Source organism: Parus major, chromosome 1A (genome assembly GCF_001522545.3).
Source record: "Parus major isolate Abel chromosome 1A, Parus_major1.1, whole genome shotgun sequence".
Classification (NCBI taxonomy): Eukaryota; Metazoa; Chordata; class Aves; order Passeriformes; family Paridae; genus Parus; species Parus major.
Window position 1 is genome coordinate 56,261,457 of NC_031773.1, and position 24,673 is coordinate 56,286,129.

At 39.4% G+C, this 24,673-nt stretch overlaps 1 protein-coding gene across 3 annotated transcripts in view; it reads right to left on the bottom strand.

Annotated features, from left to right (window-relative positions):
* The window catches only part of DGKI (diacylglycerol kinase iota), a 201,550-nt gene that overhangs the window by 125,735 nt on the left and 51,142 nt on the right, over window positions 1-24,673 (bottom strand). For all 3 annotated transcript variants that reach the window (XM_019006711.2, XM_019006712.2, XM_019006713.2), the window contains exon 2: window positions 382-490. The gene's annotated coding sequence lies outside the window, so the exon portion shown is untranslated. The remainder of the gene's footprint in view (window positions 1-381; window positions 491-24,673) is intronic.

The following is a 24,673-nucleotide window of genomic DNA, read 5'->3' on the forward strand; positions in this document are numbered from 1 at the left end:
AACTGTGACCAAAGATTTCAACTACCTACTCTGCAGATCCAGACAGCTTGACATGTATCTTTAGCCTTAAATTTTGGCCCATCAAACAGAGGCACAAAACCCTGCTGTGCTGAAATTAGATCAACATTGATGGCAGACTCTGTCAAGAAGGAGGTGGGAAAATGTAACCAGACAACTTCTGGAAAACCTGTCCTTTTTCTCTCAAGTTGTCATAAAATTTCATATCTCTGCCTTGTGTTTCAGTTCATAGTAGAAGCATGTACCTAATGACTAGCAGTAATTCTGATAGCAATGCAATGTCTTATGTTGATTTAAAGATGGATAGAGAGCACCAACTAGAGATACTGCTCAAATTAACTGCCAAGAAAACCAAACACCTACAGTCCACTCTAAGGCCGCTCTTGGTTCCTTCACAGGTCCATTGGTGACTGGAATGTTGAGGGAGTGCACAGGAGCCAAGTGCTGGAGGCCTGACCTGGAGATTGCCTTCCTGCAAATTGAAAAGAAAAACATCAATAAATGGAGTGTATATAGGGATTGTATATATAACAAATATATCTCTCCAACATAATTCCCCAACATCCTCCCCAGCATTCTCCAGAAATCAGGACAGGCAGCAATGCATTTCATTTCAGCTTCAGTGAAATGCTGCTTGAATGCCATCTCCTGCTAAAGCAGTTTAGGAAAAGAATAAAGCAACCTGATCACTGGAAATTACTGTTTAATGGAGATCAGTTACTCATCTGGCACTAAGCTGAAATATCAAATCCAGTGGACTATCTGTGGTTATGTTTGCCAGTGTCAGTGGAGTCCTCATGCATTACACCTATTCCTTACACCATCTAGATACAACCTATATACACACCAACTAGATCTTTTGAATCAATTTATATATAATTCCAAATGCCGTTTATAGGAGAGACAAAATATCAGTTTATACAAAGAATCAAACACTTGTTGCTTTTACTTAGTTTATAGGCTAGAAAAAGCCATCCATTCAGCATCCAATTCTGTAAAACAAGACATGAGGATGCCACCAGGAAGGGAAGTCATAAACTGCTACTTTCTTTGATCATATCAGAATCCCTCAAGGAATTACAGCTTCTTTCCACTTATATTTCAGTTCTATCTTACTGGTCCAAAGTAATTTTTACAGCTCTTGAGGTATAGCTGTGACATTCTTCAGAAGTCATAGGTGGTGGTCAGAAACACTCCTGAAGCTGGCTCCACATTGCTGAGGAGACATCCCCCCTGCCTGTCTCCCTGCAGACACCCAGCCCTGACTGAGCTGCCTCCAGCAGTGAGCCCTCAGGTGGAAGCATGGTATGATGCACCTGAACAGTCTGTTTCCTACAGCTTCCCAACATTATTGCGTTGTATGTATTAGAATCTGATGGCAGTGGCCAAAATAATCTCACAGTTTCAGCTGCATTTATTCAGAAGAGGACAAAAATCATCTCAGAGAGATATCTCACTTTGTTATCCAAATACACTCATCCCCCACAAAGTAAAATGACAGGCTGTTTGTGTAAAGTGCATTTTTGTGATACTGCTCCCACAGTGCTGCAGCTATTTATAGCATCTCCTAATCTTACCACTGTCCCAAGGCAATAAAGGTCAATTGAGCCAGTGGAGACAATCCAGGTCAGCCATATGCTAAATAAATCTTTTCACTGTCCTGAAAATATACAATATTTTGCACAATATAGTGCAATATATATCTGCGGCAAAGGAGCTTGGAAGCCTCGCTGCTCACAGTTCATGTCCGGAAAAATTGAGTGAACTGAAGCAGAATCTCTTAAATCCCCTCTCTTGTGGGCAGCATGAACATCTCAGAACACTAACATCAGCCTCTGATCACCCAATACCCTCTTTCTACTTTGTGTGGGCCAGACTTTGACATTAAGGGTTTCTTTTCCAAAACATTTTGCATTTGACAAAACAAGGGAAGAAGCCCAAGGAAAATACTTTTACCATCTGGCAATGTATCAGGAGGGAACAATTTAGCAAGAAAGATTTTATGCCAAATATATAAGTAAAACATAAGCTACACATCTCAATAACTGGATTAAGGCCTTAGAGAAATAAGCTAAAAGAAACTAAAAAAAAATGGGTTTTAAATATATTCTTCCCAATATTTGGCAGTCTCCTTCCATGCTGTTTTCAGTATCAATGTAGCTATTTGTGCTTCCTAAACACAAGAGTACATTTTTGTGTCTATTTGTGGCTCATAACGTGTTAGTTTATTTGGGTGGAAACAGCGCAGTATCACTTTTTCCACTCTGCATCACTGATAGGGGTAAAGCAAACCTACTTAGGCCTGTCCTCACAACAGAGGAAGGTAAATATGTGTAATGAGCGGTTGCAGACATCTCAGCACCAAGCCTCAGATACTATTTCAAGTCAGAATTAGAGATGTGCAAGCCTCCCACAGGAGAACCTGAGACTTGGCCCACATTTCTTTAAGAGCAAGCCGAGGCTGATGAGCCTTTTTGGGGGAGACCCGGCACAGTTTTGTGCCAACAGCCTGCCCTTCCTCTGCCTGCCAAGATGGATTTATGGCTTTGTCTGGAAAGTACACAAAACACAGGCATGAGAGTAATGCCTTTTTTTTTTTTTTTCCTGCTCTGTTTTAACATAAAAGCCTTAAAATTATCTCAGGGATTGCAAATTTTCATGAGTCAGCCAGAAGTGACCCTTAGTCCCAGGAACAACCTAAAAATGTATACTTTTGCACAGTTTCTTATCAGAATTTTCTCTCAGAGCAAAGAGAGACAAAGTGTCAAAACACACTATAAGCACTGCAGAAGCCTTTCCCATTATAAAAGGAGGCCAAGCTAAAGAGCAAACACATGGCCTTCTAATAAATGTAAGACAGACAAGAGAGGGAAAAATGGGGGGAAAGGGAAGGTAGCACGAATTTGATAACAGAGCAGATGCTGAGTATCCAGGTGATCATATCTCATATTACTTTGACAAATTACACCACCTGGCACTTTTCCAATGGCAAGGTAAGAGGATTGGCTTTTAGTTATCTTTCCCAGAAACTTCATCTCCACTGTGCTGAGTGCATGAATGAAAACACAGGCTTGACAGTCAGCCTTTCCCATAGAAGTAATCATTGTTCCCCTGATAAGAGACAGACAGAAAAAGTGAATCTGTGGTTTCATCATATATTCCATTCTTCAGACTATGAAGGGCACAACTTCATTAAAATGGCACAACTAGCCCAGTTGCTGATGCAGTAACCAACAGCTAGGAAATATTTTATCGAAAATAACAAGCTGTATTTCAATAACTACCTTTTCACATCCAGTAATCAGTTACTTGTAGTAGATGTTATTACTGACTTAGCTAACACACCAGCATTGTGGTGTGGTGTGTACCCATCGTGGCATGGGTACACATAAATGCCTATGTCATTAAACATACAACTAACAGAAATATCTGATACTAAATCTATAGTTGATACCACTAAGGAAATTCCCTAACAAAGTCAATTGTCTTGAGAACCAAAAGCAATCAGACATTCAAGACATTCAAGTACACTAACTGACTTTTTTTTTAAAAAAAAAAAGCATTACATTTGCATTTTGCTGAAAAGTCAGGCGAGACTCAACCTACTTATTAGATCAAAGGATACATATTTGATCAGGGGAGATTTGAGCTTATATCCCAGCCTTTGGCTTTACTGAGCCTTTTCCTCCACTGAAGGCATATAAATATCCTCCAATGAATTCTTTAGACTCACAGTTTTACTTGAACCCTCAAAGACCACAGTTAGTCAATAGTATGCAACCTATTTAAGTGCTAGGAAAAAGGTCTATTTGGAATAGAAAGAGTAAGTTACTGTTGCATGTAGTTAACAGCTTTGACTGTCAATTTAGCTGTCACTGGTGTTGTAGTTGCTGCCTTTCCAAGGCTGGGGTTATCATCCTCCCTTGTATATGAGAATCACCACTGGGGTATTCTCTCAGCTGTAAGGTGGAGAGAATATAAAAATGCAAAGGGATTGGCTTCCACAGATCCTCTGGCTAGAACATCTGCCAGGAAAGATGTTTTTGGGAATCTTTTCTCAAAGTTAACCTAGATATTTACAGAGAAAGGGACAATCATTTGTGTAAACATGTTTAAGTTACAATAGTCCTGAATTTCTTTGAATATTCAATCTGGATAAACCCTGCCAGCCCTCAGCTCTGCCAGTTAGAGCTTGAAAAGCCCTGTACAAGGCCAGGGAGCACCTGTATGCAGTATGAACAAATTATATGTGCCTGAGGTTATCTGGAGGTAGTTTTCACTCCTGCCATTTGGTGCTTATAAATGTTACGAAGAAAATTTACTGGCTAATCTCTGGCATTATTTAAATTATCCCCATGCACCTCTGCATCAGAACCCTGAAACCCACTGTCCCCAGCTTGCCTTCTGGGCATGTATTTTTCTCCTTTTTAGCTGGCCACTGGGCAGTGATTATTTCACTGCAACATCAATTCCCAGATTTTTTGCATTTCTTATGAAAGGAGCCAACTTCAGCCAAATTAAATAATCTGTCTGGTGCACCAACCCATTCCTGACAGTAGGCAGTAGCAGGTGTTCAGAGAAGCACTGGAACAAATTGGGTGATCCCTCCCCTGACACACTCCAGTTACAGTTTCCAGTAATCAGTAGTTTAAGGACTTCCTGAGCTGGAGGCTGCTTCCAGACCTTTGCACTTAATAGCCTGTAATGGCTCTTTACTCTAGGAATGTGTTGGTCCTTCCCTGAATCCATTTATAGTCTTGGTCTCCACAGCAGGCTATGTAATAAGCTCCACAATTTAATTATGGGCAATGTAAAGTACTTCCTTCTGTCTGTTTTTAAAATTCTGCCTCATAATTCAATTGCTGTATCATACTGTAAGTAACAGCAAGTAATCACTTGCCTCTCTGCACCTCCTGTGATTTTATGAATCTCTTGATATACCCCTTAAATCACCACAATCCCAAGTGGAAGCACCCTGGACTATTTAGACTTCTGCTAATCCTGAATCGGTTCTATCTTCATCAATGTTCTGTAGCTCAATTACGTTTTTGACGTATGATTGCCAGAACTTGAAAAAATATTCAACATCTAGCTGCCCCAGAGTGGTGGTGTCATCACACTTTTTGCACTATTCTCTTTAATTATCCAGAGATCTATTTCCTGAGTGTTCAATGACAATATAGAGTTTAAACTTGATAGCTTTTTAATCCTGCATGTGCATTATTTTGGCTTTATTGATCTCACACTTCAACTGCAATCTGCTTCAGTCATTCGGCATCATGAATCTTTCTGAATTTCTGCAGTCAGACCATGCCCACTCTAACTGTACAAAGCAACAGAAAGCTTTACCCCCTTTCATTTTTCTTCCAGTGAGCAGCACTGCTCCCATCAGAGATCCCCAGTGGTCCTCACCAGTGAATACCTAGGTAAACCCCAAACACCACCCCATTGCTTGCTACACTAAAACACTTAGCTGCTTAACCACGAGGACACCACACCTTTCACCCCTGGTTTCAGTACCAGAAGCTGTTTTTCTTACCCTGTTGAAGCTTTCTGGAAGCCCCCATGGGCTCCCCTTGTCCAGACCACCTCAGCTCCCAGGCCACATGCCTCTGTCAACAACCTCTGCAAGATTCACCAGTCCTGGTATTGAGAAAGCTGTGCTGGGTCTCCTCCAGCACATCAGGTTCAGCTGTGCATATACTAATCCTGAATCTTATCAGCAGCTTTACCAGTTTCTCTGATTAAAACTTGCTGCTGGGTTGCCCCATCAGCACTCTGTGAACCCATGTAACCACCCCACTCCTTTAGGAGTAGAGCTCACTTAACAGAGGATTTATAAACCCCTCTCAGCAGTTTCTTATTTGAATTCCACCAGAATACTTAGCAAAATCAAACCTTATTAATTAGTTACTGGCCCTTTTGTCGATGTGGTCATAAGCCTCCTACATTAACTGTCCCATTTTCCTCAGGTTCATCCACATAAGGAGGTGCTCAGCCTAGGACACTCTCAAGCACCCTCAGCAGTAAACATTGATGCAAAAAAATTCAATTAGCACTAAAAGAAACAGACCTTTTAAAACTCCTCCTGAAATGCTTTCCTAAGCATCTGTCACTCCCTGCTGCCCAGGAAACCAGTGTATAGAAAAGCCAAGATTTGGGTAATATCCTGGCCAGTCAACACCCACATCACCAATACCCCAAACAAACCTTTTCTTCCTCTCTCTCCACTCCTCACCTCATAGAGCTGTCTGAAAAAAGGTGCATGGAAACTGGCACATATCTGTGAAACACTGCAGCTCCATGCAGCTCTGGGCAGCTTTGCTTTCAGCCTCAAGCCCAGCCTTCCTGTACCTGGAGCAGCTCATGTCCACTAGAGACTGACCTGAAGAGAGTGAAACAAATTTCCACTATGACAATCTTCCCAAGTATCTCAAACAGCAACCACAGAGCTGTAACACAGTGCCTTGACTCCCTAGTACGTTCTGGTAGGAACATTTGGATCTACAACATCAAACATTTTATTCAGCTTGTATTGAGCAGATGCAAGACCAAACAGAGCCAACAAGTCTTCAGAAAAAAGAAATTACGAGGCAAAGCAAAAGGAGCAGAAAAGAACTGCAGAAAGTTGGATCAGGTTAACAGAGGAAATGCCTGTACCACACAATGTCTTTTCTGCATCAACAGTGGAGTTCACAGACATTTCTGTGTTATGCACATGAAGAGATATTCTTTAAAAGGAAGCTTTTTGGTATTCTTGCCCCTCAAATCCTGGGTACAAAAATGGCAGGTTACTTTTCCTATCCCAAGAGAATGAAATGGATTCATGAAACAGGTTGTGTGTTACAAGAGGCATTCACAAGTTGTGGCATGAATATATCTGCAGTTTCTTTAATGCAGACATGCAAATCATCACTGCCCTGTGGTTATACTTGATTTAATGTCAAATGGAGCTTGATTTAATGTCAAAACAGTGGAAGTCCAAATGCCAAAGATCTCTACTATATGTTATTTTCCTCTTCTCTGCTTCACTTGACCAGTAGGCATACATTAAGCACCAAATTTTACCTTTTGGAAAGCAATTTATGGTTTCAATTTGATCCTGAACTGTGCTAAATTATTCAATCCCTTAAATCTTATCTTCCATCAAGAGCTCATCTTCTCAGAAGCCAGAGAAAGCACACAGTTTGGTGTCAGCTCCTATCAAGGTGACCAATATATCTTGTCCCAGATCTATAAATCACTTCAGAGTCACGATTGCACTAAAATCAGGGTGACTTTGTTCCTGCAAGCCTTCATTGGCCAGGCCCTGGATCCAGCTCATTCCCTTGGAAACTCTGTAACAATCTCCATCAGCAATGTGGAAACTGAAAATGGCTCAGATCCAAGTCTTGGATAATTAATAAGATAATTATAAGAAAAAGTCAAAGCCATGTGGAATTCTCACTGAGCTTCTATCAGAGCTCAGATTTCCGTATATCAATGATTAGCTCCCGTTTCTTCCTTCTGCCCACTTTAGGGTTTTTCTGCCTTCACTCTTTAATTTATTCTCTAGATTTCATAGCAAATAGGATAAAACATGGAGACTTCTTGTACAAGGCAACTAAATTTTAGGACCAACAGGATTTCTCCCAATATTTTAAAATTTCTGAAAAGATATGTACAAATAGGGTCATTTCTCTTGCCACAAAAACTGACAGGCATTGGAGGACTCCTTGTAGTAACAGAAATGTCAGCATTAAGTTTCATGAGGAGGAAAGGAAAAAAAAAAGTGATACAGTTGGTGATGCAATAAAGATGAGGAGTATTCCCTATCCCTGTAATTTACTGAGAAAGAGACTAACAAAGGAGCCTAGGAAAGCTGGGGATAAAAAAGACATAAAAGCTTTCTTGAACTGATTTATTTTGCTTTATTTTTTCTTCAGTCAAAACCAATTTGTTTCAGAAAAGGGTTTAAATTTTTCTAGCCTTTAGCTTTCAAAGCCATGAATATCAGATATGGAAAAGACCTTTTAGGTCATGAAATCCAGTCAACTCTATTTCAAGCAAACTTATCATATGTTTGAATTCACAAAGTTAAAGACCCATTTGAAATCTAGCCTGGTTGTACCTTCTCTCTTCTTCCTACTGAGAAGCTGTGCTAGATCTCCATTCTTTTCATCATTAAAATCCTTTTTTTATTATTATTTTTTGTAATTTTCCATTCAATATGCATGCCCCTACACAATCTTCCTTAAATTTATATTACTAGGATTTTCAAATTTTATCCAAAGAGTTAAGGTTGAACTGACAACCAATGATTTTATATGATCCTTCTACAGAATAAAAGGCACCTGAAAGTTTTGATCCAGAAATCTTTAAACCTTTGGATCAGAATCCTTTGAGTGAGTTTATGTAGGGCAGAGATGTGCATAGGGAGTTAGAAGCTCACATTTCAAAGATTCTGGAATCAATCGAGTAACCAAGATGATAAAATTTAATCACTGTCTTTCCAAGCAAACAACAAGAAATTCTCTCAGGAACTCAGCATAAATGATTTCCAGATGCATCAGACTGGACATCAGCAGTAGAGAAGATTTATACGTCTTTACTATTTCAGAAAGCACAATAAGTCAGAATGGGAATAATTTTCATAACACATTTTCATATATTTCATCCAGACAAAAAATACAGCAAATGCAGGACCTGCATTCTGTAGCTCAAATATAGACAGCAAATTGGATGGACATGGTTCTGGTATGACTGTGACCATTTTTTTTAATAATATTCCAAAATAAAAAGAGTGCAGATATTCTATGTTTTCACTCTGCCAGCCAGATTAAAAAAAAAATAAGCTCTTTTTTCAGGGTACTTCTTGGTGGCATCAATCAATATTCATTTGATCTGGAAGATAAGGAGAAGGAAAACAAAACAAGACAGGGAGGAAGGGAGGAATTCAGAGCAGCATTTTAGTCTAACATTAGTCTTGGAAATGTTTCCTTGCCACTCAGACACTAGCACATGCTTTCTAAAATAACTTAATTTAAGGTAATTTCTATATCAGGCCAGGATCCTTCATTGGCATAAGCTATTTACACAAGCTGAAATGATATTATGACTCAAGGACTGTATAGCCTCACACAAACTATATAATATCCTACGTTTTCCTTCTTTTCTACAAATCTAATGTGTGCCTTGCAGTTTTGCACTGCAAGCTTCAAATACAGATTTTCTGGAACCTTTTCCTGCCCCTGAATCATTAAGTGTTCTTTTCTTTCTTTGTGTAGTATCTTTTCCTTGAAAACGGAAACACCAAAAATTGCGATTGTCCATTTCCACATTTTTTTCCCCATAATAAACTTTCATGTAGCATGCAAGGGTCTCAGAGGGGTTAAAAATAAAAATCTTCCATTCTGAGTATGCAAATAAAAATTGAAAACTTAATACAGATTCATAACTAGACAAAAAGAAATAATTCCACCAGAATAAAAAATACTCCAGTTTCCAGACTGTGGATTTAAGAAAAAAAGGAATATTATAGGAGATGTCAGGACGAGTTTATTACCAAGTATTAGTATAAGAATCAAATTTCCTTTCTTGCAGGTATATAAGTACCTAGGAATCAAGGAAAGACCCAGAATAAAAGCAAGCTTTAAAACAATCCAAAACAATGTTGTTTTTTTTTTTCTAACAAAAGATTTTGCTTGCACACACGACAGAGAAATACCCTCTCTTCTGAAAGCAAGTTAGACTTTCACACTCTAAACACAGAGTCTAGAGAGCAGAGCAGGGAAGGGAGTTCAGGCTTTGCCTGCATAGCTCATCAGAAAAAAAACAAAAAAAATTTTAAAAAAGGGAAAAAAAAGCCTACACTTTGCATTAGAGTTACACTCAAGAAAGACAGATAAAAATATTAAACTACCATTCACTAACCAAATAAATTCTATTTTCTCCCTAAGGAAGGGAGTCAAGCAACTGAGATAAGACAAAGGTTTTTCCTCACACTTTCCCTCCCCAGGATCCTATGAGATACAAAAATAGATGTAAAAAAAAAAATAAAAAAATTCAACAAGTGTCTTTTTCTTTTCATTCCTCACCACAAAGCAGCTTGATGGCATCTACTGCTGTGTTTAAAAAATATGTTTTGAGCATCTAGGACCAGAGGCCCCTAATGCCTCAGGGGGATGGTAGCTGCCAGGACAAGCACCACCATACTCCAAACACCTGAACCTTCATCCTCTCCATACCAATCCCTGCATCCTTCCTTTCCCTCTGGCATGGTTTTATGCACCCATCCCAAGGAAGCTGATGAGCTCCCAGCACTTTCAATTCCCTCTGTTTGAGACAAATTGAAAGGACTCAGCAGAAGGTGGAAAAAGAGAATTTACTGCTGAATGGCAGATAAAACAGAAAGCATCAACTCCCCAGCAAGTCTGTGTAGAAACCTATCCCTGCAGGATCCCATCCAAAGCTCAGATTCTAATCAAGAGGTTTTGATTACTTTTAACAAGTTTTACGATCGAAGAACAGAGGTTTAGGGACAAAATTTCACCTGAAAAGAATTTAAACCAGTAATGAAGGATATGTGTAGGAAATACATAAAATCATCACCTTTCCCTCTCCTCATCAGCAACAATGGTACGGCAATACAGAAATGAGGGAAAAGAGCACCTCCTGGCAAGATTCCTCCTCTCCCTTCAGTCCAGAGAAAGCAGAAAACTTAAGAAACAGCTTAAAACTAATTTCTAAAACTGGAAGAGAAACTGACTCAAGCTCTGCTCTGAGGAAGAAAAACTGACTCGGAATACCCTGTGTGTTTATAAAAAATTAATTCCCGCTCACAGAATCACAGAATATGATGAGTTGGAAGAGACCCATCAGGATCAAGTCCAGCTCCCAGCCCTGCTGGGAATCACCCTATGTGCCTGACTGCATTGTCCAAATGCTTCTTGAACTCTGTCAGGTGCTGTGACCACTACCCTAGGAGTATTTTCCAGGGCCCAACCACCCTCTGGGTAAAGAACTTACTACAAATATTCAGCTTACATCTCCTCTGATGCAACTTGCGGCCATTCCCCTGGCTCCTGTCCCTGGTCACAGAGAGCAGACATCAGTGCCTGCCCCTCCTCTTCCCCTCACAGGAAGCTGGAACTGCACTGAGGTCTCCCCTCAGTCTCCTCCAGGCCGAGCACACCGAGAGGCCTCAGTTCCTCCTCATGTGCAGCTTTCCCTCCACACCATTCACCGTCCTCGTGGCCCTCCTCTGGACACTCTCTAATAGTTTATTAGTAATGGTCTAATAGTCTGACACTGTGGCACCCAGAAGTGCCCCCAGCACTGGAGGTGAGGCTGTCCCAGAGCAGAGGGGACAATCCCCTCCCCCTTGCCCGGCTGGCCGTGCTGGGCCTGATGCCCCCAGGCCAGGGCTGGCCCTGCTGGCTGCCAGGGCACTGCTGGCTCCTGTTCAACTTTGTATTAACCAGGAGCCCCAGGACCCTTTCTGTGGCACTGATTTCCAGCTTCCCATTCTTAGTCTGTCTGTACATCCAGGGTTACTCTGTCCTAGGTGCAGAATAGGGCACTTTCCCTTGTTAAACTTCACATGATCGCCCACTGGGTGATTGCCCAGTCCCCTAATTTGTCAAGGTCTCTGCAGGGCCTTCCTGCCGTCAAAGGAGTCAACAGCTCCTCCCAGTTTGTATCTGCAAACTTGCTCAGTATCCTTTCCAGTCCTGCATCCAAGTAATTGATGAAGATTTTGAAGAGCACAGGGCCTTAGACAGAGCCTTGTGGAAACCCATTAGTGACTCCCTATTCACAGTAACCCTTTGTGCCCAACCCCTAAGCCAGTGCTCATTGCATGATGCATTGATCCAGCTATTTAGCTCCAAATGAAACATTAATTATCTACCAAAAATACTTATGATTGAAGCTTGTTCTTGGTAATCAACTTTGGAGTTACACATAACTTTTTCTTTTTTTTTTAAATCTGACTTTCTGTAGCAAGCCTTAACATTTCTGCCTGGAGGAGAAATCACACCAGGTTTCACATCAGATTAAGACAACATTACCTGTGTCATGCATTGTTACAAATCTCACCAGAATCACAATGAGAGCTTTCTCCCTTCCCCATGCAGCAGACACTGAATTGTGCTGCAGGGAGAGGCCAAGGCACCCTCAGTCAGGAGAGAGATTATTGCACTCCCTCCCAACCCCAAGGGACAGCTGTCACAGGGTTGAGCCTAGATCTCAGTCTAGGAATAGGGAAACTTTCAGGGAGACATTGAGGCAGAAAAGTGCAAGCAGTACATCAACTAGGGCAGTGATCTTCATGGCTGAGATGAAAGTGGAGGTCTTTAGCTTTTGTTAGCAGCTCTGTTGATCTAGTTAGACAAATGGTATTACTGGAGTTTGGGTTGTGCTTCTTGTCTTTTGGAACCAATTTAGGAAATGTTCATTTTTCTCATAATCTTCCCTTTTCTTTTTTTCATCTAAATTCTGTTAAATTATACATATGTGGTTCTGCTTCCTCCCTGTTGACTCATCAGTTGTATACAAGCAGGCTAAAATAACCTCCACAATACAAAGTACTGTCAAATGCATATAACAAACAGCAGGGAGGAAGGAGACTTATTTTTCTTCTAGTTTCTTTCTGGCTACACTATTACTGGGTGCTGCTTCTCTTCTGCCTATATAGCTTCAGAAAAGGACACGGTAAATTGCAGGTGCTCCTTCAGGGTTGGATAAATCCTGAGACAGAATGACCTGAAAGACTACCTTGGCCTCGAAGAGATCTGGATATTAACTTTATGACAGAATAATACCCTATTACTTGGACATTATTTTAATTTGGAAGAGATTTTGAGTGTAAAACAAGAATTTGTAATGCCACACTCTTAACTCTTGTGTTGGTGTGTTGTTTAGTCACTGGGGTCAAAATACTGATGTCGTTCCGATTGGGAACGGCTGGAAGGAACGACACAGACTCTCGAGGAGTCAGAACAAGAGGATCCTTTTGTTTATTGCTAGCAGGCCTGCTTTATAGACAGATACGTGGAAAGTACAGAAAGGAAACTCTTATTGGTTAGTAAACTGCTACATTACCATCATTGGTCAGTGGGGTACACCACCCCCCTGACTTTCTCCTGCAAGGAAAACAAGGAACACATAACAACACCTGCAAGGTTGTTTTGTGTCCCTGAGGATTGTTTTAATTCTTTCTTATGTCTTTCCCAGACTACTTTCTCAGGACCAGCCTGAGAAGCTCTGCAGCCTGTAATATGTACAGGCACTGTCAGAATTTAGCATCCATATACTGATTTGAAGTCAAATCACTGATAAGACCACAATAGAAAAAAAATATTACCTGTTTATGCATTGGTTTTATTATGAAAGAATAAGACCAGTATCTGAGGCTCTTTTCTATCATTGAGCATTAAGATGTGAAGATAACTGACAGCACAGGAGATTAAAATCTTTTACCACAAAATTACCAGAGCAAAAGGTATCAGCTGTACAACTATCCACCCACTTTTACCCTGGAGGAACACTTGTAGAACTGAGAAGGCAGGTCAATCACCAGATTCAATCCAATTTTGACCTCATATTTTCTTGGGGTTTTTCAAGAAGGGAGCCATGGATCCAAGTGTCTTAGTCCTCTTGCACAGGATAAAACTACATGTCCCTTAAGATGTGACCTGTGTGGGAATGCCAAGTCATTTTACATTGGCACACAACTAAATAGTCATTAAATCATGCTTGTTTCAGGTAGAATTAAATCAGGGTTAAAAATCAGCTAGAGGGAACTGCTCATCATGACTTGAACTGGCACTGTCTCCAATATAGCACTATTAAAAGAAAGAAAATCCACCTCTGGTGAATTAAAATTAAGTAGCACTTTCCTTTTTTCATACATCCCGCCACCAAGCAGAGTAAGGTACAGAAATGCAGCAGTTTCTCTTTCTCCCCACATACTTTACTGCTGCATCACCTATTAAAAAAAACACATACACAGAAACCATTTATTTAGATAGCAACCATCTGTTGGATGAAATCACACCTTGACCACAAAATGGCCATTGTTCTATCAAAGAGGAGCAAAAATATCCTAGCTGTCTTTTTCTCCTGGCAGATACAGAAGCAGCCAGGCCAGGATACCCTTTGGAAGCTCACTGCACACATACGAAATGAAACCTGACCTTTTGTTAGCACGGAAATCTAAACTACCTTAGATCATCTGATCTGATGAGATCACAGTATAGATGTAAAAAACACCCCAAGTGCAGGACCAGGTTATTTATGGTTATTTGTTATGCCACATTCCCAGCACTCAAAAAAGGACTGAATCACTGGGTGTTATTCTGATTTTGATACTACATCCACTTTAGAGGGAGGAACAAATTCTTCCCTGAAACTCCATCCTGTGCATCCCTTCAATAAAGCCTACAACAAAATACTAATGGGCAGTGAAGTGAGAGAAGAAATATTTTGAGTAGTTAAGAGAGAACATGAATAAAAGGCACATAGCAAAAGACAGAGAAATCCTGAGATTTTTAAGGGGAGAATGACCAATTTCAACCTAGGATTAAATGTACTTTTTAGGACTGATTTTTGCTGCTCTAAAAGTGAACATAATCATCCCATGCTGGTAGTAGGACAGAGTTCACATCCTGACACATCTACTTGAGCAACAGGGAAGAGAAGGGAAATGCTCTCCTCCCAAGTCTTGCAAAAAGTACCTAACTGGTGAAGTTTGTATGACCACAAAACCCATCCTTGCTAGCTGCCCTTGCAGCAGATTATCTTGACAACTCCTCAGACAGTATTTCTTCCCTACAGCCACATTCAGGCTTTCAAGCCATGAAGTGATACTGAAAGGTTATGAAAAGTTCCTCCCAAGAAAAATCCAACAGGGAGGCAATTGCAACTACTCAACTCATCCTCAACTGATCCTTCCAGATACAGGCAGGTAACTTCTCTTAAAACAAATACTGCACTAAAGCTCTTGCACAGATAAAGTTCTGGGCAACAAAAATGAAAGAAGAATAAATCTCTTCTGTGGAAAAGCAAAGCAGACAGAAACAAAAAAATAAAATGAAGTACTCTTACTATTCTTTCACCCCAGATTTTCTTCAAAATATGGTCTGTTCCCTGAGCTGAGTAGGGATAGCCACTTCTGAACATGTAGAAACCAGTAGCTGCCTTGCTGGGATCAAGATCCCTCATCCCCAATTGGCAAATATGGTGTAACTCCAACTCCAGTGAAGAAATACCACTTTGGATCACTTGAGATGTTATCCACAAATTAGTTCTTAACAGACTAGCAGTATTATATTAAATCAATTATTTATAAGTAACACCAAGCAAGAACTGAGTGAAAAAAATAAATTAGGCATTATCAGGAAAAACTGACAACAAGAAAAAAACCTCCAATTCCCATTGCTGTTGGGATGTGCAGAATCAAATAACTTCTTTGTATGGTGAGGGCTAATAAAACATTATAACCCACACCAAATGTTTCAACTTAAATTTTTAGACTACTTAATTCTTACTAGTCCAAACAAGAGTGTGAAAAATTACTTTCCTTTAATAACATCTTCCTGCATTTGAGGCCAAGTCTGTGCCCCTCAGACTACAATAACCTGAAAAAACTGCTAAGGGAGTGCCTACAAGAGACACAGTGCTCTGAAGCCACTCCTTCACACTGGTATGTCATTCAAATGCAAACTTCTGAATTAGCAATGCTCTAAAACCAAGTAGCAATAATTGTGTACAATAATAAAAATTGAAAAATCTACAGTGCAGTGAATACCAACCTGGATTCTTACAGGTTCTCCAGAACGTCCACTTATTTTGTTATTGTGATTGCTTTGTTTTTTAAGACATCTGATTGCAAAAGGCAATACACAAAAGGCAAACCACAGCCCATCCATAATGCAGAAAGGCCTGCCTGAATTTGCAGAGAAACTAATGCACTAGTTCTGGTTATAAAAGGGTCATGATTAAAATGCCAATGACATTACTTCAGCACTGTTGAAAATGTACTGCTAATTAAAGTGTACAATGAGGATGAATACCTACACAGTCGATTTGAGTGACTGCTCGTTTTGGGTAGGCTTTTAAAACAGCATTGCTGGTGGCAGCAATACTGCAAGCCTAATTTTCTTGACAAGTCAGGATTCAGCTTTCCAAACTTGAGAGATGCTGCATTAACTGATGAAGACTGTAATTCCATCTGGGGGAACACAATAAATTTGAGCTTTGTTCTTGTGGTCTAGCATGTCACCAGAAACCTTTGCCAGAGTTACAGAAGTACTACATGCAGACAAGAGTGCATTACCTCATCAATAAAATGTTTCAGTAGCTTTTACAGAAGGAGCAGCAGAAAAACAAAGAGCAATTTGAACTTGAGAGAAGGTATTTTTTCTATCTTATGAGTTAATTTGCAATGCCAAAATGTACCATTAACTAAAATAACAGTTTATTTGTAACTTCATTTTAAGCTCATAAGCAAAAAAAAAAAAAATTATTTGCAGCACTGTGAATTGTGACATTCCATTTCTCTAGAGTGGTTCATATTGCAGATTTTGAAACACATTATAAAACAGAGAGCAAGCTAGCATTTTGTAGATATAAACCAAAAGATACATTTCCCTCAGATACAATTTTTTCCCACAGAGCTCTGGATCTCAGCTTTGATCAGAGCAGCTAATATTTTCAACAGATGCTGAGGATTGGATTTTCTTCTTTTAAAACAAATAAAAGGCATTTTCCATCATATCTCATCCAAATGACTGCATCCTAAATTTAGAGCAGTATTTCAATCTTCTAATCTGTACAAGACCTTGTTCTGAGATCATGTTCACTTTAGCATGTCCATCGTCACTGGCTTGAAATTCAGATGAGAAAGGAAAGCACTAACAATTTTTTACTGAGAAATATTGCTTTGGAGAATGGAGGAGACTTATTCAACACTCATGCACATCATCTGTCTCACTAACATTCCAGTCTTCAAAAAGCCCCCTGAAAATTAACTTGTTGAATTTATCACGCCTAATTGTACAGTTCACCAGCCTCATCTTTCCCCTTAATTTCATCTGACACGGAGACACTCTAAACAAAATGAGGCCAGAGTCTATGCAGAAGGAGCCAGACTAACTAGAAACTTGCAGAAAAAGTAGGTTGCCCAGAAGTAAGAATTCAATTTCAGGTGCCCTGTGCCTTTCCCTGCCATACCCACTTTTAGGAATTTCCTCCGTTGCATTGAAGAGCAAGTGTCAAGTCTGGTGATACTCCCTCCAGACACCTACACACCCCTATATCTTCTTGTAATTTGTTTCTTGTAATTTTTAATTTTTTTTTGCTGCCTGACACTGAAGCAAATGCAAATACACTTGACACCTCTGGTTCAGCTCCATATGTGATGTCCTACATTAAGGGAACTCAAAGTGAAATTATTTACCTCCCTTCACCAGCAAGGTTCAGAAAGGCAAAACATAACTCTTCCAGGGTTGCAATAAATAAGGAAGAATCAGATGGCAACAAAAATTAAGGCCATTGCTGAATCTAAAGCCCCTCTGTGTTCTCATTTTACTACTTATAGATAAATATTTTATCCAGGTATCTTATCACATTTTGATTATCTGCATTGCTCCTTTGGCATTCTGTCAAGACTCACATATATGTAGCTGTCATTATTCCAAGCAGGTTTTAACATTTGCAAATGCAGGGTTTTCTGAAGGTTATCAGAAAAAACAACAGAGTTCAGATGTAAAATAAACCGGAACAGTTTCTATTCAACTGGCAAAAGAACACTTTTTTTAAAATCAGAACAGGGATTTAATTCATATCTGGAAAAATATTGGTGATTTGTAAGGTGAAGCAATGGGATGTATAATGTTAAAAATCTTTGGTTGAACCAGGTTTCATCTAATACAATAACCCTACCACCAACATTGACTGGACTGGTATTTTATCCCTCAGCTTCAGTAGCTGTGTTAAAGACTGTCATTTCCCATGCCACTGGTTAAGCCTTTTTAAACATATTCTTTAATTTGCCTTTTGTGCATTCTATCTTTCCATGCACTGTTAATGGTACCAAGTACCTTTTAAAGTAGTTTATTGAGCTTTACAGTAATATACTGCAAATAACTTATAATAAAACAAAGATCAAGATGGAGAATTCACAAGATTTTAATTCTATTTAAATAGTCATTGCAATATCATGCATCTCATACTAAATAGAAAACAATATGTACCCACATTAAAACACAAAATATCTGCACAGATAACTGGTTTCCTTTGACACTAAACAATGCAAAAAAAATAAGTCATTTAGATATAAATAAACCTTGCATCAGGAAATCCATAAGCATAATAATAAATTCTAAAGAAATTAGATTGTTTTGTCATCTAGAGCTGAGGAAGAACTAAAACTCTCCATACCTGTAAAGTAGTTTATATTTTCTAGATATGGCTTTCAGGTAATGAAAGTCTCATAGCTTTCCTTAGGAATCTCATTCATAGGCTACCAGACCTCTGGGACAAAGTCCTGGCTGTAGTAAATTAGTCTAGTTCTGCTGGCTTCAGGCTAACTAGGTTGATTTTTCACCAGCTGATGTATTTTTACAGCAGTACAGAGCAGAACAAAATTAAATGTCATTTTTATAATTGCCTCCCTCATTTAACTCAATCTCTCTTAAAAGACTCCAGCACTGCAGAGTTCTTTGTTTTAAATGCTGAAACAGGAGGTGAAAATGCTACCCAATAAATAAAGGACCTTTAAAACTCCAAAGGCATTTCCCCATGTTTCCATGGAGATGGGACTTCACTCTTTAACCAAGATGACATTAATGATCATATGCCTGAAGTCACACAAAAGAGAGAAAGAGGACAGAAATTGCCAGCTACTCCAGAGTATGTTGATCTGAGCACAACCTCTCCAGCTAGGGGTAGGACTTGATACCTCTTCTGCAATGCACAAAGCTTCAGCAGAAGCAGCTCTCACAATGTTAGAACAGAGAAGGATTGCTGCTTTATTTTTAATTTGGCTCAGTAACCATGTTTGCTAACTATAGAAGTAAAACAAATAAATCAATGTCATCATCATCTGAGGGAGGAAGAGGAGGAGTAGGAGAAAGAAAGGGCAGCTTTAATAAAAGTAACACTCTAAATGTGTTGCCGTGCTCCAGCCCCCTCGCAATGTGTCTGCATCTCAGTTTTATCTAGCCCTGCCAGCCATGGCTTTATGCTGAGGACTGGAAAGGATCACTCTGGATTGCTCTGTTGGAGGCTATCACCATTACAGAAGGAGCTGACAGCAAACACCAAGGCTTTACTGAGCTAGGAATATGTGCCATGAACGACAGCCCCTGCTGTAACGAGCTATTGGTCTGATGGCCAGTGGAAAGGAAACAGAGGTGTGAAATGACTCGACCGGGTTCCATCTTTTCCATGGCCAAGACAAGAGTAATCAGGATTCCTCAAGATACTGATTGCATCCCTCACCACTGGATAGCACTGACTCTGTGCTGAGACTTTGAGCCTGGCAGATCTGAACCACAGATGGCTTAAGCCATATCTGTTTCTTAGTTCAGTTGTGCCTAAGTGTCCTGACTCTCTCCTAACTGCAACACCATCATTTTTTCACTGAGCAGAGCTGGAGCCTTGAAAATGATTCTGTGAAGAATGTGCCAGATCAGTTTGCACAGTGCCCACCCAAAGACCGAAGAGACATCACACACTACACAGGTGCTGAAGCAGCAAGGAAAATCCCCCATACTCTGACCAGAGAAACTCCAGCCCACCTTGAAATCCACCCATTGAACAAAGGACAGATCACATACAGGCCTGATTTATTAATATGCTCTTTTGGGCATGCAAAGCCTTAGATAGACTGCATTTAAGAAAAAATATATTCCCTCCTTTATCCCAAATTTAGATCCCTTATAAAAAGTGGTTCTTAGTCTAGAGAGCAGAGCAGCCTGTGATCCTTTGCACCACGACAACCACAAAGCCAAGTGCTGGAAGTCTGGGGCAACAGATCTATGTGGAATATTTCTTCCCCATATATTCTGTACAAAGGTGTATGCCCTACCTCACACTAGCTCACAGCACCAGAAAGTAGAAGGAATGAAAAAGCTGATCCTTTTGTGAAGATTAAAATAAAAGATTAGCCAACATTCAAGAGTTTTTAGGTTTGTTTGAATGTGAAATTCTCAGTAGATTTAAATGTGAATCAGAAACAGAGAAAATATATGAAAAAAAAAAAAAAAACCAAAAACCAAAGAAGACCAGAATTTCCAAAATGCTGCAGTGCTCCTACTCATTGTTCTGGAAACAATTATCATTTTTCAAAACCACATATTTACAGTATCTTGTATAAAGAGATGGAATTCAAAGAACAAAAATAACCTTCAGAGTAAAATATATTATATATGCATACAGTACTACCTGAAGCAGAGATTCTAGTGAGAAACTGAAATATGGATGACTCATTTTACAGCTTTGGTGTTTCCCTTCTTTTTATTTCAAATATGGTCATGTCAAAAAACCTCCACAGAGGTCTAGTTACCAGTCTGATTGTGGATTGACCGCCATGCAAGTGGGTCAGCCTGAAGTCCAGTCATAATGATGGTAAATTAATTATATGGCATTGAATTAAGACTCTCAAGAAACTCTGATGAACTGGAATGCCTAATGCAGATGAAAAGAACAGTCAGTTGCTTTGTTTTGGTTTAGGTTTTACTAATCAAATAGAGTGCTTTGCCAGCTCGGACTCCAAAACTCAGCCTTACATAAAGATCAGGACTAGAAATAACTCCATGTTTTGGGTAAATTTAGTGAAGTTACGAAATGTAAACACTAAACACAATCTGTGATATTGACTACAGCAAATGTATGAATCATTGTGATGCAGCTACATGTCAATATATTTTATACTGGGATTGCCTTTGAAGCTAATATACTGGTAAATCAATTCAAATGTAACCAGCTGAGTATAAAAACAATCAACTTATTTGGGTTTTGCCTCAACGAGTATTCCAGCATCCTCTGACATGCATTGATTTTTCTAACGGTACCACCAAGGTAGAGAAGCAATAGTTTGGCTATTAGAAATTAAAAAAGAAACAAGATTACACTGGTGGTTTGTTCAGCTTCCTACAAAAACTCAAGATCACTGAAGGAAAGCTGAGCTGGGCTTTCAGACTCACCTGAAGACAGCAGCCCCACACATTCTTTTCTACATCTATTACTGTTTATTGGCAACAGAATTCTGTCCTAACCTACCAACTAAAAGAAAGCTGATGGGTGGTATTTGCATCTTCTCAAAGCACTACTTAAAGGGAAAAAATAGAGAAATTTCACTGAAACAGACAAGACCAAGAGTAATATGAAAAGAGATGGAGTGTGGGTGTAAAAGCAACTTTACCTTCCCTATTCTTTAGATTTTTTTTCCCCCTGTGGTTCTCTAAGCATTATATTTACAAGAGGCTTGGTGCCCTATTCTGGTACAGGATATCTGAAGAAAGAATTGTAAAATCACATGTAGGTAACGAGAAAATTACCATATCAATTTATTTTTTAAAGCCAGGTAAGGGAAGGAAAAAATTTGGACTGGGATTTGAAATGGGCCCCTGGGAATGAGGAGAGTAATGGAGATGATGAAATCAGAACACTTGGTAAGGCTGTTGGTCCAAAGCACATCCTCAATGTTCTTGCATTCCCATGGTTCATGAACAGAGTCAGGGCAGCATTCAGGCTCAGACAGGACCACTGCAGAGTGCTCATGAAACACTTATGCTGTCATGAAGATGTGCAAAAAACAAAACAAAAAAACATGAGGGCATCCATAATTCTTCACTCATTGTGCAGAATAAATAAAATCATGAGGAGAAATGAGAAGAAAACAAAATATTTAATAGCTTCTCTTTGAAACAACAGCATGCATCCTGTGCACAGAGGGATGCAGGAATTCTGTGGAAAAAACAGTGTGCAACTGTGTAATTAAATACTGAATCACAAGGCATACATGAAAGAGGGTGGGAAAATCCACATCCTGGCATTTCCTAACTTTTGCGTGTTTGATTTTGCAGTCACGAGTACTTTTTTTCCATACATCATGAACACGTGTCTGGTATGAAAACAAACACTGCAGTCTGTAATTCACCACTGTTCTCCCCAAACTGAAGGGCTGCACTGTACTTAAGCACTTCCTTGGAAACCAGAGCCACCACCTGGTGCCCCCACATCACAGCAAAGATGGGACTCCCCTTGCAGTTCTGCATCTGAGGAGGGTTCCCAAAACCCAAACCAGTGTTATCCTCATTCTATACAAATAACCTGAAATGGAATTCAGGGCCATTTCTACAAGTGAAGGATTGACAAGACAGGTCATAAACCCATCAGAACTCTAGACAGAGCAAAAATCACCTTTGAAATAAAAATGCAGCTAGCACTAAGTATAGCACTCACTAACAACTTGTGGGAACTCAGAAGAAGGGAATCCAGAGGAGAAGTCCATCACTAAAGGAATATATTTCAACAGCAAGCTGGCAAGCATCAGTGCAGGGGTGGAGGATGAATAAAGGAAAAATCTGAACAGGACCTCTTTTAAAAGGACCTTGAAAAGCTCTTCGAAAAGGATTTAAACTAGTTGCATCAACTAACTATTAACAAGACACAATTCCCTCCAGTGAAGGAAGGTTCCCTACCTTCTCATTCCTGCCTGCCAATAAAACATGTGACAATGAAAATTGGACTCCAATGGTTTTTGCTATTTGAAGCATTTCATGAGTACTTCAGAAGCTACTGATATGTGTTGTTTCCTTCTCTTGCTTTTGGGTTAAATTAATAAGCTTTTGGGTTAAATTAATCCACCTCAAAGCCAACAAATCAAGGATTCCAGGGGCTGACTGTTGGATTCACTTCCAGAAGAAAGGAAGGAGAAAAGTCACATTTTAGATTTGGATTACCTATAGAAAAGGTTGCAATTCTTCCAGTAATTTGATATTAAGCTATATTTATAACAAGTGAACAATTCACTTACTATATAGCTAGTTTCATTATTTTTACCTCCTCTGCCTATGAACCAAATGCAGGCAAGAGAAGCAGGGGAGAATAGAAAACAAATATCAAGAAATGGAATGCCATCCTTAGGAACAGCTGTATTTATGTTCCCACTCCCAGCTTCTTGTCTCTCTGACCAGTCTTCTTCAGGTAGCATGTCTGATCCCCATCTCTCTTATTGCAAAAGCTCATCAAGCCTCCACAGAATAATAGTAAATACAATAACAAAATATTTCCATCAAGAATGTCTCCATGCTGAAAGACAATTTTGTCTGAGATTATTTTAAGGAATATAATGCTCCTTTGCCACAGGAGTTATCAATTCACATTGGGATATCAGTTCCAGAGCTGCAATTTGGCTGGATCTCCCTAGGAACATGCCTCTGTTGTTGGTCCATGTAGACTGCTTCAAAGCAAACACAAATGAGCAGCGGTAGCAGATCTGATTCTCTGGGACAGCTCTGTTGCAGCTAGAAAAATCCCAGCACAACTAGAAAATTCCTGTCCAAGTTCCATCCACTAGCTAATGTATGTCTTCATTGCTGAGATTTCCATCCCCCCAGCATTTATTCAACCTGCTGTATTTAGTTTAGTCCTCAGTTGTATTTATTCATCCAGCCACTGCCTGGCACTAACAGTTAATGCTAAGAGTTGGACTCAACATACAAGTGACCCTGGCAGTCATTGTTACAAAATCCCTTCCAACAATACAGAATCTGTTATCAGCTGGTTTTGGTAAGAAAAGTGTGGTTCTACCAAAACAGAACTCGTGAATGATTTGGTACATTTTAAAATAAAAGACACAATTTGAAAAGAGGTGTACACTGCAGTTTTAAAAAATGCCTAATGACTTTAAAATATACAAGATCTGTTGGAGTCCTAAATGGTTCCCTTGGGCCATTTGACACAAAAGAAGTTAATTCCACACAGGTTTGGTCAGAGAAGGATATTCTCATTGAAGAGGGCTGGGATGAAAAGATAAAAAGTTTTTAAAAATAAAGAGAAGTCTTGATTTTCCACTTGGGGCTCTAATGATGTTTTTAAACATACAAAACGGTACCAAATACAGATATCACATAAAAGGTACAAAGTGTCTTTTCCTGCCCAAAAATGTGTTTTTCATTTTTAATAGAGGCACATATGGAAAATACAGTCTTTCCAGTTCCTTCAAACTAAAATTAAATGCTTTCTTGACAATAGAGTCTTTCTAGCATGTGATGCATTCTTCCATGTCAAGAAGATATTATAAAGCATGATTTCATTTCCTCATAGGCCACTTGACCATTACTCCCTCCAAAACCATGAGCAACTTGAACATTATTCTTATTTTTATTACTTTACTCTCCTTGTTACCCACCACAGATTAGATTCTGTATCCTCTTAAGTTTACTTCCTGTACCAGTTTAAACCACTGTCTTCCTCCCTTTCAAATCCCCTCTGAAGGCCTACTACTTCTGCACTGCTTATAAAAAAAAAGACAGGTAAGCATAGCTTTTGTTCTCTTTCCCTAATTTGCAAGAGTCAAAACAGGGAAAAGAGGGAGCTGCAGTGTTTGCAGGAGAAGAACTGAGCATTTTAACAAAAATAAATCAAACAATGCATTCACTGA